The following is a 19,027-nucleotide window of genomic DNA, read 5'->3' as shown; positions in this document are numbered from 1 at the left end:
ACGTGAAGTAAGAACTACGAGAGCTGTTAGACCTAAATACAAAATATAATCATGGAGAAAAAAAACTGATTTCTATGAATATAAACGGACTGAACTCAGCTACCAAAAGAAGAAAATTTTTTCACAAATTAGAGAAGTCAAGATTTGACATAATTTGCTTACCAGAAGTACACATTAAAAAACAACATGAACAATTATTGGCACGACCAAAATTAGGGAAAATATTTACTTGTCTGACTCACTGTAAGAAAAGAGGAGCGGTCTTGTACATTAAAGAAACTATTCCAGCAAAACTGATTCATACTGATGAAGATGGAAGAGTATTAATGGTTGAAATAGTGGATAATAATACAAAAACACTCCTGGTTGCAATTTATGCCCCGCATGATCAACAAGAAGAATTTTATAAAAAATTACATATGAAAACAATGGGACTGGACTATATTAACATATGATGGGAGATTTCAATGGAATCGTAGACAATAAATTGGACTATACAGCAACAGCAACAAGACAAAATAGAAAGACTTTCCCTAAAACCTTTTTCAAAATGATAGATGAATTAAACTTAAAAGATATATGGAGAGAAAGAAATGCTAAAATTCAACAATATACTTTTTACTCAAATAGACATTTATCGTGGTCCAGAATAGATGTGACTTGGACCTCAATAGAATTAATATCTAATATTCAAGAAATAAATATTGAAACAAGTACATGGGCAGACCATAATCCAATGACAATTAAATGGAAAGGACAAAAAAGAAGATCTAGGTGGACATTAAATAATTCTATTTTAAAGGAAAAAGACTTCACACAGTGGATGGAGAAAGAATTGGCTTTCTTCTTCAGTGAAAATAAAAAAGAAGATACTTCAATACAGAATGTTTGGGATACAATGAAGGCATATGCGAGAGGATTAATAATAGACTATACAAAGAAAAAGAACATTAGGAAGAGGCAAACTATCAAAGCTTTAGAAGATGATCACAAAAAACTGGAAAAAGAATTACAGAAAATGCCACAGAAAAAAGATATTAAACTTAAAATGGACATAATTAAACATAAAATGGGTCAGATAGAGAAAGAAGAATTGGCACAAAAAAATTAGAAGTGCTAAACAGAACTATTTTGAAGATGCAAATAGGCCAGGTAGATGGTTAGCATACAAACTGAAAAGGAGAAAGAATCAAGGAAAATACTACAGTTAATAGCCGATCAAGGCCAAATGTGCTATGGTAATAAGGAGAAAAAGGCAATTATCCGAGACTTTTATGGACAACTATATAAACAGGAGGGTATTGATGAGGAAAAAATTAAACAGTATTTACAAAATGCTAACCTACCTAAGATACCTAAAGAGACTGAAAAAATGTTAGATAGTACTATAACAATGATGGAACTAACCGAAGCACTCAACAGACAGAATAATGGAAAAGCACCAGGTCCAGATGGGCTTCTGGCAGAATTTTATAAAACACTACAAGAATTGTTCAGCATTCCACTGCTAGAAGTCATGAATGAAGTTATGTCAAATAAGAAGATATCTGAAACATGGTCAGAAGCTTACATTACACTTATTCCAAAAGAAGGGGCCGATCCATTACAAATCAAGAACTATAGACCTATTTCTTTATTGAATGCAGATTATAAAATCTTTGCTTCAATTTTGGCAGAAAGGCTTAAAAAATACTTAAATAATTTTATTCATCCTGATCAGAATGGATTCCTACCAAAGAGACAAATCAAAGACAATATGAGAGTAATTCTGGACACGTTGGAATATTATGAGGCACACCCTGAAAAACAAATAGCTTTGATATTTTTAGATGCCCAAAAGGCATTTGATAATGTGAACTGGAGATTTATGTTACTACTACTGGAACAGATGGGTTTTGCCAGAAAATTTATTCAAGCAATAGAAGCCATATACTATAAGCAAACGGCAAAAGTAATGATAGAGGGAGAACTTACAGACTCTATTAACATAAGAAAAGGCACAAGACAAGGATGCCTATTATCACCTTTGCTATTTGTATTGACTTTGGAAGTGTTGAATAGAAATATTAGAGAGGACCAAAATATAAAAGGAATGAAAATCAAAAAGGAGGAATTTAAACTACAAGCCTTTGCGGATGATTTGGTCTTCATTCTGGAAGACCCTCTAGAGACAGCTTTAAAACTATTGGAAAAGATAGAGACGTACGGTGAGATGGCTGGTTTGAAAATAAATAAAGATAAAACAAAGATTCTGACAAAGAACAGGTTATCAAGACAAAGAGAAGAACTGGCAGACCTATTGAAAATTCAAGTCACGAATAAGGTTAACTATTTGGGGATATATTTGACGTCAAGATGTACCACATTGAAAGAGAATAACTATATTAAGCTCAAACAGCAGATAGCACTTGATCTGAAGAAATGGGAAAACCTACAACTGTCATTAATAGGCAGAATTTCAACAATCAAGATGAATATTTTACCCAGAATTTTATATTTGTTCCAAACAATACCAATTAGGCTTGGCAAAGATTATTTTGAAGACTTAAATAAAATTGTGTTGAAGTATATATGGCAAGGCAAGAAAGCGAAAATAAAATTAAAACTTTTACAAGATGCTAGAACTAGAGGAGGATTCGGCCTTCCTAATTGGGAGTTGTATTATCAAGCTGCAAATCTGATGTGGGCCAAAGAATGGATAACATTAAGAAAGACTAGATTGTTGACACTAGAAGGACATGATTTATTACTGGGCTGGCATGCTTTTCTGTGGTATAAGGGAACTAAAACGCAGGGCTATTTTAGAAGGCATTATATATGGGAGTCTTTATGGTTAAACTGGGAGAAAATTAAGAGACAATGTTATTTGAAAATCCCAGTTTGGTTATCAACTATTGAAGCTTTTTCTTATCCTATAACATACAAGAAGGAACAAACAGTTAGATATGGGGAAATATTGGATGATACAAAATCTAGAAGAACAAGGTATAAAGATGAATTGGTTTTCATATGCGCAAATACACTCAAGGTATGTTAAAGATTCTAAAATAGAGGGATTCTATGATAAATTGACTGACTTAGATAAGATTTTGACAGGTACTGATGAAAAAGTGATTAAAAAATTATATGGTTATTTACTGGAAATTAAATTAGAGGAAGAACAAGTTAAAGAAACTATGATTGCTTGGGGGAAGAATTTTGGATATGGGATTGATTTAGAGAAATGGGAAAAATTGTGGTCTCAAAATTATAAAATGACAATGTCAACAACATATAAAGAAAATTTGTATAAGATGTTTTACAGGTGGCATTTTCCCCCGACAAGAATAGCAAGAATGTTCAAGAATAAATCTGAAAAATGCTGGAAATGTCATCAGATACCTGGTTCATATTACCATATGTGGTGGACTTGTGAGGACGCTAGAAAATATTGGACTAAAATTCACATATGGTTGGAAAAAATGACAAAGAAACATATAGATTTAAAACCAGAGATTTTTTATTGGGAATCTTACCTGATACATATAATAAAAATTTGAAATATTTGATTGTAAATGTATTAACGGCGGCTAGGATTGTGTTTGCTAAAAATTGGAAGAGTGAGAAAATACCATCACAGGAAGAAATCTTTAAGAAAATATTGGAATGTGCTGAAATGAGTAGATTGACATTTGAAATTAGAGAACAAGAAGATAAACAATTCTATGAAGTTTGGGACCTTTTTATCAATGGCTAGATAATAAAATACAATAATAGAATATTTAGAACTTTTAGGAAACAATGAATACATATTTCTTTTTTTTTCTTTGATACTATTTTTATAAAATTTTATTAAGATAGATTTGGTATGACTATGATTTGCTATAAAATAAATTAAGTAAACTATAGTTATCTCATTAAAGTATGAATCAATAAAATTATAGTCAAATGATTGTTTAATAATGATATCAGGCTATATAATTGTTGATTGACAATATGAGCTATTATGTAATATAACTACAATGGAGACTATGAAATGGATGCACAAAAAAAAGTGGTAAACCAACCGATACACTGTCTGTAAACTCATGAAGGAAAGGATGATGTTTTTATGTTTTATGTGTTTTTGTTTGTTGTTAAAATTAATAAAACAGTTTTTAAAAAAAAAATTAAAAAAAGCTTTGATAAACATCTTCATTCAACCCATCTTTAAAAGCTTCTATCAGGGCTCCCTGGGACCAGCCTCGAATATGACACACCAGCTCTCTAAATTCCTGGGTGTAATCGGCCACTGATCTCCGCCCCTGATTTATGGTCTTCATCCTAATTCTTTTTTTTTTTTTAAATAAATTTTTTTTTATTTTTTAATAACAAGCATAAGCATACATAACAAAATAAACATAAACATAACACAAAAAACATAAAAATATCCTTCTTCATGAATTTACATACAGTGCATCGATTGGTTTACCACTTTTTTTTGTGCATCCATTTCCTAGTCACTAGTATAATTATATTACATAATAGCTCATATTATCAATCAATAATTGTATAACCTAATATCATCACTAAAAAAAAATCATTTGTAATTTTGTTAATTCATATTTTAACGAGATAACTATAATTTGCTTTATTTATTTTGCAATAAATCATAAGATCATACCAAATCTACCTTGATAATGTTTTATAAAGATAATATCATCAAGAAGGAAAAAAATTTTTTTATGCTAAATCGAATATTCTATCATTATGTTTTATTATCTAACCATTGATAAAAAAGATCCCAAACTTCATAAAATTGTTTATCTTCTTGTTCTCTGATTTCAAATGTCAATTTACTCATTTCAGCACAATCCAATATTTTCTTAATAATTTCTTCTTCTGATGGAGTTTTCTCACTCTTCCAGTTCTTAGCAAATACAATCCTAGCCGCTGTTAATATATTTACAATCAAATACTTCAAATTTTTATTATATATATCAGGTAAGATTCCCAATAAAAAAATCTCTGGTTTCAAGTCTATATGTGTCTTTATCATTTTTTCCAACCATATGCGGATTTTAGTCCAATATTTTCTAGCGTCCTCACAAGTCCACCACATATGGTAGTATGAGCCAGGTATCTGATGACATTTCCAGCATTTTTCAGATTTGTTCTTAAACATTCTTGCAATTCTTGTCGGGGGAAAATGCCACCTGTAAAACATCTTATACAAGTTTTCTTTATAAGCTGTAGACATTGTCATTTTATAATTTTGAGACCACAATTTTTCCCATTTCTCCAACTCAATCCCATATCCAAAATTCTTCCCCCAAACAATCATCGTTTCTTTAACTTGTTCCTCCTCTAATAAAGTTTCCAACAAATAAGTGTATAATTTTTTAATCATTTTTTTCATCAGTACCTGTCAAGATCCTGTCTAAATCAGTCAGTTTATCATAAAATCCCTCCGCTTTAGAATCTATAAGATACCTTGAATGTATTTGCGCATATGAAAACCAATTCATCTTTATGCCTTGTTCTTCTAGTTTTTGCATTGTTTTAAGTTCACTCTTTTCATCCAATATTTCCCCATATCTAACTGTTTGTTCCTTCTCATATATTATAGGATAAGAAAAGGCTTCAATAGTTGATAACCAGACTGGGATTTTCAAATAACATTTTCTCTAATTTTCTCCCAATTCAACCATAAAGACTCCCTTATATAATGCCTTCTAAAATAGCCCTGCGATTTAGTTCCTTATACCACAGAAAAGCATGCCATCCCAGTAATAAATCATGCCCTTCTAGTGTCAACAATCTAGTCTTTTTTAATGTTATCCAACTCCTTAACCCACATTAAATTTGCCGCTTGGTAATACAACTCCCAATTTGGAAGACCAAAACCTCCTCTAATTCTAGCATCTTGCAGAAGTTTTAATTTTATTCTGGCTTTCTTACCTTGCCATATAAACTTCAACACAATTTTATTTAAATCTTCAAAGTAATCTTTACCAAGCCTAATTGGTATGGTTTGGAATAGATATAAAATTCTGGGTAAAATATTCATCTTGATTGTTGAGATTCTACCTATCAATGACAATTGTAGATTTTCCCATTTTTTTCAAATCAAATGCTATCTGTTGTTTAAGTTTAATATAGTTATTCTCTTTCAATGTAGTACATCTTGACGTCAAATATATCCCCAGATATTTAACCTTATTCGTAACTTGAATTTTCAATAAATCTGCCAATTCATCTCTTTGTTTTAATAACATATTCTTTGTCAAGATCTTTGTTTTATCTTTGTTTATTTTTAAGCCGGCCATCTCACCATAAATCTCTATCTTTTCCAGTAGCTTTAAAGCTGTTCCTAGAGGATCTTCCAAAATAAAAACCAAGTCATCCGCAAAGGCTTGCAATTTAAATTCCTCCTTCATAATTTTCATTCCTTTTATATTTGGATCCTCTCTAATGTTTCTATTCAGCACTTCCAAAGTCAATACAAATAACAAAGGTGATAATGGGCAACCTTGTCTTGTGCCTTTTCTTATATTAATAGAATCTGTAAAATCTCCTCTATCATCACTCTTGCCGCTTTGTTTATCATATATATGGCTTCTATTGCTTGAATAAATTTTCTAGCGCCCATCTGTTCCAATAACATAAAACATGAATCTCCAATCCACATTATCAAATGCTTTTGGGCATCTAAAATACCAAAGCCATTTGTTTTTCAGGGTGTGCCTGTATCATTCCAAAGTGTCCAGAATTACCTCATATTATCCCCTAATTTGTCTCCTTGGCAGGAATCCATTCTGGTCAGATGAATAAAGTTATTTAGATATCTTTGAGCCTTTCTGCCAAGATGGAAGCAAAGATTTTGTAATCTGCATTCAGTAAAGAAATAGGTCTATAGTTCTTAATTTGTGATGGATCAGCCCTTCTTTTGGAATAAGTGTGATATAAGCTTCTGACCATGTTTTAGGTATTTTCTTATTTAACATGGCTTCATTCATAACTTCTAACAATGGAGTGCTCAACGATTCTTGTAATGTTTTATAAAATTCTGCCGGAGCCCATCTGGGCCTGGTGCTTTTCCATTATTCTGCCTATTAAATGCTTCCGTTAGTTCCATCATTGTTATGGTACTTTCTAACAATTTTTCAGTCTCTTCAGATATCTTGGGTAGGTTAGCATTTTGTAGATAAAGCTTAATTCTTTCCTCATCAAAATCCTCCTGTTTATATAATTGTCCATAAAAGTCTTGGATAATTATCTTTTCTCCTTATTACCATAACACATTTGACCTTGATCATCTATTAACTGTACTATTCTCCTAGATTCTTTCTCCTTTCTCAATTTGTATGCTAGCCATCTACCTGGTTTATTTGCATCTTCAAAATAGTTCTGTTTAGCACTTCTAATTTTTTGTGCCAACTCCTCTTTCTCCGCCTGACCCATCTTATGTTTAATTATATCCATTTTGAATTTAATATCTTTTTTCTGTGGCATATTCTGCAATTCTTTTTCCAGTTTTTTATAATCATCTTCTAAAGCTTTAATAGTTTGCCTCTTCCTAATATTTTTTTCTTTGTATAGTCCATTATTAATCCTCTCGTGATATACCTTCTTCATTGTATCCCAAACATTCTGCATTGAAGTATCTTCTTTTTTATTTTCAATGAAAAAGAAGGCCAATTCTTGTCCATCCATTGTGTAAAGTCTTTTTCCTTTAAGATAGCGTTATTTAATGTCCATCTAGATCTTCTTTGTCCTTTCCATTTAATTGTCATAGGTTATGGTCTGCCCATATACCCGCTTTCTATATTTATTTCTTGAATGTTAGATATTAGTTCTGATGAGGTCCAAATCATATCTATTCTGGACCATGATAAATGTCTGTTTGAATAAAAGTATATTGCTGCGCTTTTTACCATTTCTTTCTCTCCATATATCTTTTAAATTTAATTCATCTACCATTTTAAAAAGGATTTAGGGAGAGTCTTTCTATTTTGTTTTAATGCTGTCGCTGTATAGTCCAATTTATTATCTACAATTCCATTAAGATCTCCCATCATAATTATATTGACATGGTCCAGTCCAATTAATTTCATATGTAACTTTTTATAAAATTCTTCTTGTTTATCGCTCGGAGCATAGATTGCAACAAGTAATATTTTTATATTGTTATCCACTATTTCAACCATTAATACTCTTCCATCTTCATCAGTATAAACCAATTTTGCTACAATAGTTTCTTTAATATACAGGACCACTCCTCTTTTCTTACAGTTAGTCAAGGAAGTAAAAATTTTCCCCAGTTTTGGTCGTCACCAATAATCGTTGATGTTGTTTTTTAATATGTACTTCTTTGTAGGCAAATTATATCAAATTTTAACTTCTCTAATTTATGAAAGATTTTTCTTCTTTAATAGCTGAGTTCAATCCATTTATATTCATAGAAATCAATTTTGTTTCCTCCATGGTTATGTTTTATATTTAGGTCTAACAGTTCTTGTGGATCTTACTTCACGTTGTTCTTTGGTCTCCATTTGTCCACCTACCGCACCTTCTTCTCTTCCCCGGTCTCATCTGGTCTTCTTGAGGCTCAATTGCAAAGGTCTCTTTTCTGTCTCTATTTCTCTTCTTCCAAAAAATTTGTTGTGGAATATTTCTGCTTTCTCAATTGAGTCGATTCTGTGTCTCTGTTCTTGCCATATAAACATTAATCCTTCTGGGATCAACCATCTATAATTCACGTCTTTTTCCAGTAATTTTTTGGTCAAGAATCGATATTCTCTTCTCATCTCTCTCACTCTTCTGGGGACTTGTTTTAAAACCATAATCTCTTTACCTTTATATTTCAGCCCCTTATCTCTTGCGATTTGTAATATTTGTGTTTTAATAGTCTTTTAGTAAATCTGACATGGATCTCCCTTGGTAGCTTATTCCTCATTGCATATCTTGTGAAAACACGATATATCTCATCTACTCCGTCCATCATCTTTTCCTCTGTTATCTCCAAAGCTCCAGCCAGAATTTCTATCATTACAGCCGCCAAATCCTGTCCTTTTTCTTCCTCAATATTTTGAAATCTGAGATAAAATTCTGACCTATCCATCTCCCACTTCAACATCCCAGTTATATCTTGTTGCACCATTGTTAATTTGCTAACAATATTTCCAATTGTCTCATCTCTTTGTTTATCTTTCTCCTCAATTTTTGGAGTCTCTCCTTCTGTTTTGCCATCATCTGTTGAAAGTTTTCAATTTTTTCATCAGTCTTTGCAATTCTTTGTTCAATACTCTCTGTTCTTTGGTCAATGCTTGTTTTGAGTTCTTGTATTCCTTGTATAATCGTCGCTAGATCCATTTGTACTTTATCTTGCTTCTCGCCATTATTGATAGTCGTCCTCCAGTTGATGGAGAAGCAGGAGCAGAAGTTGAACTGCCAGAAGGTAAAGTTTTCTTACTCATTTGAATAACTCAAGATCTTTAAGCTCCTTTAATCCAATCAATAGGGTAGCCAATTATAATCCAATTGGGAAGAAGAAAACATTTAAAAAAAAAAAGCCAATAAAAAATAAAGAGTCCAGGATTAAAAAGAGAAGGAGAAAAAGAAGATTAAAAAGAAAAAAAAGGAGGAGATTCTTCAGGTTCTTCTAAACCTTAATCCTATTGTAAGATGGCCAATTATGATTCAAAAATAAAAATTAAGAATAGTAAAAAATAAAGAGAGAGTAAGACCCAATAATATTAAAAAGCAATGATCAAAAAAAAAAGAAGAAGAATTCTTCAGGTTCTTCACACCCTAGTCCAATTGTAGGGTCTCAAAAAAATAAAAAAAAATAACCATAAAAATAAATAAAAAATGAAAGTAGAAAATAGAAAAGGCAAAAATCCCAATAAGCAAAAAGAAAAAGAAAACTATTCTGAGGCTTTCCCTTTAAAAAAAAAGTAAGTTTAAAAATTAAAAATAAAGTCAAACAAAAGAAAAAGAAAAAATAGATATACAAATATTACAAAATACTGTGGGGTTGAGCAGGAGGGATGAAACAGCTAAAGGAAGGTAAGAAAGAAAGCACACTGCATCTTATTTAGTTATCCAAGGTTCTTATTATGGCTTCTCCACAAATTCCAAAGCCAAACTTCAAGTACTCAATAATAGAAGTTCCAAAGAACACCTGTTAAAACATTCTCCTGTGTTCTTCCCTCTATCTAATCAAGTTCCAGTGTTCTTGAGAAAGGATTCCTTCACAGCTCTTTCAACTTTCAATAAAGTATCTTCAAGCCTCTAGTTGGCAGTGTTACAAAGTTTCTTTAATCCACTCCCCTTCTTTCCCCAAAAGCCTAGGAAAAAGAGGAAATATACATGTATATATATATTTTAAAAAAAAAAATTACTAAAGGGAGCCTCTATTCTAAAAAAAACTATTAACAATCAAAAGGGGGAAAAAGAAAGAAAAATTCGATGAATATAAAAGGAAAAACCAGTCTAGTTACAGTTACTAGATCACAATGGAAGTTCAATGAAAGCAAAAGTAAAAGTAAAAGCCAAGCCTCAATTTGACATTCTCTCTAAGAAATCGCCGCTAAATCAGTTCCATCAGTTTTTGTTCAAAGTCTTACAGGATTCTTCTCATTTTAGAGTGTCCTTGAGAAAAAATTCTCACCAGCCAATGCACGTTCTCTTTCAGCCTCTCTCTTCCGGAGCTGTCACAGCTTCAGCAGCCAAGGGGCTGCCTCTCTGCCGATGGTAAAAGGGCTTCTTCTGGATCAGCCAGGGACTTTGCGATGTCCCTGGGATCAGCAGAACGCGCCTTACTATCACCGTCTCTACGGGACGGTTTAGGTCCATTAGGACCGACCAGGGGCGAAGATATCAGCTGCAATCTCAGAGCCCCAAGATTGCAGCTGTATCGCAGCAACGTGGCTCCGCCTTCTCCCGGTCTTCATCCTAATTCTAACCTTACGTTCAGCTAGTGGGTCTTCAAACCTGGCCTGCAGCACAGTCATGAACAGGTCATAATTCATCAGCTGGGGGGCATTATCATTATGCAAAGTCTCCATCCACTTTGCAGCTGTTCCCTCCAGAGCCCTGGTAACACATCTAACTTTGGCTGCTTCTGAGGAAAAATCCTCTCCATATTCCTCCATATGGCTCCAGACTTGTGCCAGGAAGAATCCTAACTCCTTGGGATCCCCCTCCCCCATATTTTACTTCCAATGGAGGCACCTTTGGAGTTCTACACCTTCTGGAAATTACTCCCCCCGCCGGGGGGCCCTGGGCTGCTGCTGCCTGTTGCGCTGGCCCAGGTTGATTTATGGGGGTGGCTGCTCTGATTCTTCTGGCTGGGGCTGCCTCCCCCTCTTCCCTCTCATACCTTTAATCAGTCTGAGTTTCTCCAACAGCTTCATTTAGAAGATGCAGGGCTTGAGTTTGTAAAAAATTCTTTCTTTCCTTCTCTTGCCATGGCTCTTCTCTTCCACGCTGATGGGTAGTGGTCACTCCTGGAGGAGGCTTTTCCTCAGGATCCTTCCAGCCGACTCCCAGGGACCATTTGGGTTTTACAGCTGGTTTTTTTGCCAAGACTTAATTCTGCTAACAAGTTGGCTTCCCCTGCCGCCTCTAACAGCAGGGAATCTGGTCCTCCTGTCACTCCCAGGTCTTCTTGGTCACTGGCTGGATTAGACATTGTGTTCAGACCCCCTCGGAAGAAAATTTATTAATTCTCCGGGTGGGCTGGTAAACTGAGATTCAGAATAATGTAAGATGGTGCTCCATTCAAAATCCAAGAAAGAAATACTTAGAGTCCATCAATTAGAGAAAAGATACCTTTTACTGGAAGTCAAATGGTAGCAACAAAAGAATTCTGAATCTGAGAAAATGAGCGTGCAAATCACATATACAAAGTGATGGCAACATTCCCACCCACAATAGTTCAATTTGCCCACCCAATAAAAAGTTGTGTATAACATCATGTGGGCATCTCCAGGTGGTGATGAGGCCTCTGTCCGTTGACCTTGACATATTTTGATAAAGAGCTGCAGCTGCGCATAGCATAGGATAGAAACCTAAGCAAGAAACTTCCCCCCTAACTTATACAGTTCTGTTTTGTAAAACCTCCAGCTTCCTTCCCATAACCATGTCCCCCCTCCTCCCCCCAGTTACTTATGACAGCCGAAAGATGCAAAGCAAAGGAAGAAAATCTTGAAGGCTGACAGATAACTATCAGCAGCCAACTCTTGCTCATAAAGTGAAACCCTTTAGCAGAGAGGTCATTTAAGCTCTCCAGAAAGAGCACAACCAGGAGAAGCAGTCCTTAGATCCATTTGCACCACTTAAAAGACACCAGCTGGTCTCACTCACCTCACAAGATATCCCAAGGTAATCATCCAGATTTAAACAAATAACTCATGCCCCCAAGAAAGGCAGTAAAAAAATCAGTGCCAAGCTTGCATCCTGCCTCTTGGAAGTACACCCCAAAAGTGCCAGATACCACTAAAGCAGTGAAGGAAGACCCCCCACTCCAGATAGAAAAAGAAACCATGAGGCAGGAAAAAATTCAAACACAACAGAAATAATTAAATCACAACAGTAGCTGTTGCTCGTTAAACCAATTACCAGAACAAATAGACACAGGAACTAGCCAGATTTCTCAACTCAGTTTCTTTTCAGGAACAGTGATTAACCTTTTTCCTTCCAAACAAAGCTGAATAGGGAAAATTATCCCATCAATAAACACAGGATTAAACGTCACCAGGCACAGAACTAACCTTCACCAAAAACCAGTTTTAGACCCAAACTCAGAAAGGGCATGTAAACTCACGTTTGAATGTCAATCTTTTTAGCTAGTCAAGAAGCCTTGCTGAATGTCACTCACCTTGGTTCCTTTTCATTAAAAGCTTCTTTCCAGCAGCTCTGCTTCATTATTCAATTATTTCTTCAAAGTGCTAACTCCAACAGGGGAGTATTTCCTCCCAACAGCAGTGTAAAAAGCTTAAAACAATCCTTCCCCTTTAAGAAAGTCAAGTTGTCAGGTTTCCAAGTGAAATGGCTACACATATGTCAATTTTGAGCTCCACACAAGCAAAATACCAGCAAAGGAGAAAAAAAACCTCCAGAGAAGCTCCGGAGACAGGAAGTCTAGTTCTGCCAAGAATGTAATAAGGGTTAACGGAGAGGCAGTTTCTGTAAGTAACACCAATGTTTCCTTCCTGCCTTCCTTACAGGATTGGGAAAAAGTGGAAAAAAACAAAAGATTTCTCTAACAACCGGTTCTCCGAACTGCTTAGAATGTTAACAACTGGTTCTAGAGAATACGTGCGAACCAGTAGAATCCCACCACTGGTTTATTGTACTTTTTTTTTTCTATCCTCCAAGCATAGCAGGAGACGATTGAGGTGATGTATGGTATCCTTTGATCAGGCAAAGGGAAGATTGTAGAGATGGAGTGAAGGGGAGCTCCTGCAGCCCAGCCCAGCCCCAGCAAAAGAGGTGAAGGGAGCGGCCCAAGAAGATCCCAAAGCCCAGTTGGTGGTGACCTGACGGAAAGCCTGAGCAGAGAGAAGCAATCAGCAAGCAGTGGGGGAGGAAACCCCAGGGACCAGGGACCTCTACTGAGCGGAAGAGGACATTTGGCAAAGGAGGACGCCGAAGGCGGCTGAGGCCAAATTCCCCCTGACCTCCCCGAGGGCTTTGCTGACACTGATGCCAAGGTGGGGGGCAAAGAGGACAGTGGAGTGGGATGAGCATGTCGAGTGGATACCTGACTGCCTTCTGCAGCCCATCAGTGGAGCAGCTGAGGGAAAGGTTCTCCCACATGGAAGTGCATGGAGTGGAGCTGTTGTGAAGGATGGCCTTACCACCCTGGACCTGGAACCTGCACCCACCTGGGCTGGTACAGCCATGCCTACCTGGACAATGTGGCAATGGTCAACGCTGTGACAGCCAACCTCGGAGGGGAGGCAGTGGAGTGGGTGATGAGCCTCCATGATGAAGGCGCCCTGGAGCTGGGGAACATGGATGTCTTCCTAGATAAGTTCAGGACCAGATTCGAGGACCAAGCCCAGGCCCAGAAAGCAGAGTTGGAGATACAAGACCTCAGACAGGGGAACTGGCCAGCGGAGTACATCCAAGTATTTCAGAGAGTTGCCAGGAAACTGAGGCACTGGCCGGAATGATTGCTGGTCTACCACTTCATAGAGAGCCTGAACTGGGAGCTGTTCCATGCCTGCCTAGCCCGGGGAGCACCTGAGAGGATCCATGAGTGCTACTGGATGGCCAGGATGATAGACATTGACTTGAGGGAGTACAAGTGATGTAGCACCCAAGTTGAAGCCAAAGAGAAGTCAGGAGCAATGCCAGATGCAGTGACAGCCAATGTCTGCCCTAGCCTGTGGGGCCAGCTGATGCTTCCAGTGCAGCTAGCAGGGCCACAGAGCAGCCAAGTGTCTGGCACCCGCCCCTCAGTCCAGAGTGAAAGAACCTGCTCTAGCCAAGCTGAAAAAGCCATAGTGGAAAGGGTGAGAGAAGTTGAGCATGGTGCGCCAGGTCATGGAGGTCTCCCCCTCTAACAGCGAGGGAGAGGGAACACTGACCGATGAAGACCAGCAGCCAGTCCCTTACAAGAGCAACAAGGGGAAGAGCAACCCAATGGTAAGTGGAGCCATCTGCTCCTTCTTTATCCTGGTGAAGATTGTAGTGCCTAAATGGGGAGCCCAAAGGGATTTGGAGGCGCTTGGAGACTCGGGCTGCACCCACTGCCTAATGAGCATGCCGATGGTAATGAGGCTGGGGATACAGGTGAGGAAGTTGCCCCAATCCATGAGGTTTGACCAAGTGGATGGTTCCCTGATAGGGGGCTCCCCCACAACGCATCTAACTGAGCCTGTGTGATTAGAGATAGGCCAGCATCACAAGATCATCCGCTTTGTGATTGCCCCAAAAATGACCATGTCAGTAATCCCAGGGTTGTCCTGGCTAGACAAATGGGGCCCCACCATATGGTGGCAGAAAGGGGAAAGAAAGTTGAGGCTGAGGAAGAAGCTCCCTCCCCCTGCAAGACACCTTGGAGGAGAAGCAGAGCAGCAGAGATCTGAGGGGAGGGAGGCTGAGCATCTGAAGGCTGTCTCAGAGCAGCTGCCAGGAATCCCACTCATTCTCAAAGAGTGAAGGTGTTCAACAAGAAGGAATGTGACATCCTACACCCCCACCAGCTTACTGACTGAGCCATTGAGTTTCTGCTGGGACCAAAACTCCCCAAGCCAAAGATGTACTCCATGACCCCAAAAGAGATGAAGGAGCTGAGAGACTACATTGACAAAAACCTGGCGTGGGGCTTTAGCCAGCTGGCCAAATTCCAAATTCCAAATGTTGTTCAAGGAGAAGAAAGATGGGTTGATGAAGCTGTGTGTGGATTTTGTAAAGAGTTTTAATAATATTGCTTTATGGGTGAGAATTTAGGCAATGAGGGTTTTTTTTGTTACTGACTCATATTCCGATTCCATTCCATCCCACCCCATTCCATTCCAACCCTGGAATATCAAATATATATTCAGTTACTCTGGTTCTATATAATTACTCATCTTCCTATACACCATTTTTGACAAATGGCAGTCCAATCTCTTCTTGAAAGTCTCAAGTAAATGGACGAGATATATAGGGTCCAAACAAGTTACGGAAGAAGACACCATCTCCCTAAAGAAGTCCACGTGAAATTTATGAAAAAACAGATTAGAGATGAAATTTTGCATTGAACACGTGACGAACAACTTGAATATAAAGGAAAATAAATATTAGTGTTAAAACAGGTTCCAAAAAGAATGAAGGATTTAAGGAGAAACTACCAGTTTTTGATGACAAGACTAAATAAAAATAACATCAATTTTAGATGGTTAACACCAGAAGGGATAATGGTAACCTGGGAGGAAAAAAGATATAAGCTTGATACTGTAGAAAAGGCTGAAGATTTCTACAAGCAACATTGCGACATTGAGGAAGATTCAGGAGATCAAGGAGAAGAGAAAGATGTAATTGAAGGTAGAGACCTAGGACAAGTAATAGAAGAAACAGAAAGACCACAAGAAATGGAAAGACCTAAGAGAAGAGGAGATGGAGATAAGATCGAATACTATGGAAGGAAATATGAAGAGCCCAAAGAATCTAGAGTCACGAGAAGTACGAGAACAGGATACAATTAAGAAAATAGAGGAAGAATGTGGGATTTGATCAATAAATATTAACGGACTCAAGTCACCAATAAAACATCAGAAAATATTTGCTAAACTACAAAAACTGAAAACCAATATAATTGCTCTGCAAGAAGTCCATATAAGACACAATCAAAAATATTTACTAGAACAACCTAAGTTAGGGAACTTGTTTGTATCACTAGATCAGGAAAAGAAAAGAGGTGTGGCTATATATGTGAAAAATAAAATTAAGGCAAAACAGATTTACAAAGATAAAGAAGGGAGAATTCTAATCATTGAGATTAAATTAAATAACAAAAATATAATAATTGCCTCAATATACGCACCAAATGGAGCCCAAGAGTCTTTCTATAAAAAATTGCATAATATAATTAGTGATATAGAGTACGATGGGTTATGCATAGTTGGGGACTTCAATGCGATTGTAGAAAGGAAAAGAGACCATAAACATAATGACACAAGAAAAAGAAAAAAAAGAATACTCCCCCAAACATTTTTTGAAATGATTAGAGATTTAAACTTGATAGACTTATGGAGAGAAAGGAATAATGAAAATAATTATTATACATTCTACTTGAATCATCACAAAACCTGGTCTAGGACTGATATGGTTTGGATAGCCAAAGATTTAGATTCCGAAATACGTAAAGTAACTATAGAGACAAACACCTGGGCAGTTCATAACCCCATAAGCAGTGGTGGGATTCAATTTTTTTTACTACTGGTTCTGTGGGTGTGGCTTGGTGGGCAAGGCAGGGGAAGGATACTGTAAAATCTCCAGTCAGAGGTGGTATTTGCTGGTTCTATGAACTACTCGAAATTTCTGCTACTGGTTCTCCAGAACTGGTCAGAATCTGCTGAATACCACCTCTGCCCGTAAGTATACAGTGGAAAGGACATAAAGCTACACCAAGATGGACTTTTCAAAGGGCAATTTTCCAAGAAAAAGAATTCAATATAATGATAGAAAAACAATTGAATACCCTTTTTAAAGTAAATGAACAAGACAATATCTCAATTCAAACTCTCTGGGACACTGCCAAAGCATACATACGTGGTATAACAATTTCATATACAGCCAAAAGTAATAAGGAAAAAAAAAATCGAGAAAAATTGGAACAAGAGCTTAAGCAAATGGAGGTGTTGCACCAGATAGAATCTAATAATCAAAACTTGAAAAGCGAATTAGATCTCCTTAAACATAAACTACATATTTTAGAGACAGAGAAAATAGCACAGCAAATTTAACTAACTAAACAAAATTATTTTGAAAATGCCAATAAACCTGGATGGTGGCTGGCACAAAAATTAAGAAATCACAGAGAAAAACAAAGAATAAACAAATTACAAGATGAAGAAGGGATCATACATTACGATGAGAATTCTAAAAAAGACATTGCCCAGAGATTTTATGCAAAATTATATACAAGAAATGAAAATTACTCAGAAGAAAAGATTAGAACCTACTTAAGGAAAGCTGATTTACCAAAGATTCCAGAAGATATGAAATTAATGCTCAATGAAGAAATTACCATGACAGAAATAGCCAAAGCAATCAACAAAAAAACAACAAAGCATCTGGCCCAGATACTATACCTGCAGAGCTATACAAAGAACATCAGAATACCCTGAACCAACATTTATTAGAGGTCTTCAATGCTGTGCTTGATGACGGGAAAATCCCAAAATCTTCGAGAGAGTCCAATATAGTATTGAATAAAAAAAGAAGGTACAGACCAGACAAGAATTCAAAATCATAGGCAAGGACTTCACACAATGGATGGAGAAAGAAATAGCTTTTTTTTTTAGAGAAAATAAAAAAGAAGATACCTCAATTCAGAATGTATGGGACACAATGAAGGCATACGCTAGAGGCTTGATAATAGACTATACAAGGAAAAGGAACATCAGGAAAAGGCAAGCCACTAAAGCTTTAGAAGATGAGCATAAAAGACTTGAAAAAGAGCTACAGAAAACGCCACAGAAAAAAGACATTAAGCTAAAATTGGACATAATTAAACACAAAATGGGTCAAATAGAGAAAGAAGAATTAGCACAGAAAATTAGAGGTGCTAAACAGAATTATTTTGAAGATGCAAATAAACCAGGTAGATGGTTAGCATACAAATTGAGAAAAGAGAAAGAATCAAGGAAAATATTGCAGCTAATAGATGACCAAGGTCAAGTTTGCCATGGTAATAAAGAGAAGAAGGAAATTATTCGAGACTTTTATGGGAAATTATATAAGCAAGAGAATATTGATGAGGAAAGAGTCAAACAGTACTTACAGAATGCTAATCTACCTAAGATACCTAAAGAGACTGAAAAAATGTTAGAAAGCAATATAACAATGATGGAGTTAACTGAAGCACTTAAGAAACAAAATAATGGAAAGGCACCAGGCCCAGATGGACTTCCGGCAGAATTTTATAAAACACTACAAGAATCGCTGAACCTTCCATTGCTAGAAGTCATGAATGAAGTTATGTTAAAGAAGAAGATACCTAAAACATGGTCAGAAGCCTATATTACACTTATTCCAAAAGAAGAGGCTGATCCATTGCAAATTAAGAATTATAGACCTATTTCTTTATTAAATGCAGATTATAAAATTTTCGCTTCAATACTGGCAGAAAGACTCAAAAAATATTTAAATAATTTTATTCATCCTGACCAAAATGGATTTCTGCCAAAGAGACAAATCAAAGATAACATGAGAGTAATCTTGGACACTTTGGAATATTATGAGGCACATCCCGAAAAACAAATGGCTTTGATATTTTTAGATGCACAAAAGGCATTTGATAATGTGAATTGGAGTTTCATGTTATTATTATTGGAACAGATGGGTT

Source organism: Pseudonaja textilis, unplaced genomic scaffold (assembly GCF_049901715.1).
Source record: "Pseudonaja textilis isolate UNSWEBS1 unplaced genomic scaffold, rPseTex1.2 PTEXSCF20, whole genome shotgun sequence".
NCBI classification, from domain to species: Eukaryota; Metazoa; Chordata; class Lepidosauria; order Squamata; family Elapidae; genus Pseudonaja; species Pseudonaja textilis.
The sequence above is the reverse complement of the archived record's forward strand: the minus strand, read 5'-3'. Positions refer to the sequence as shown.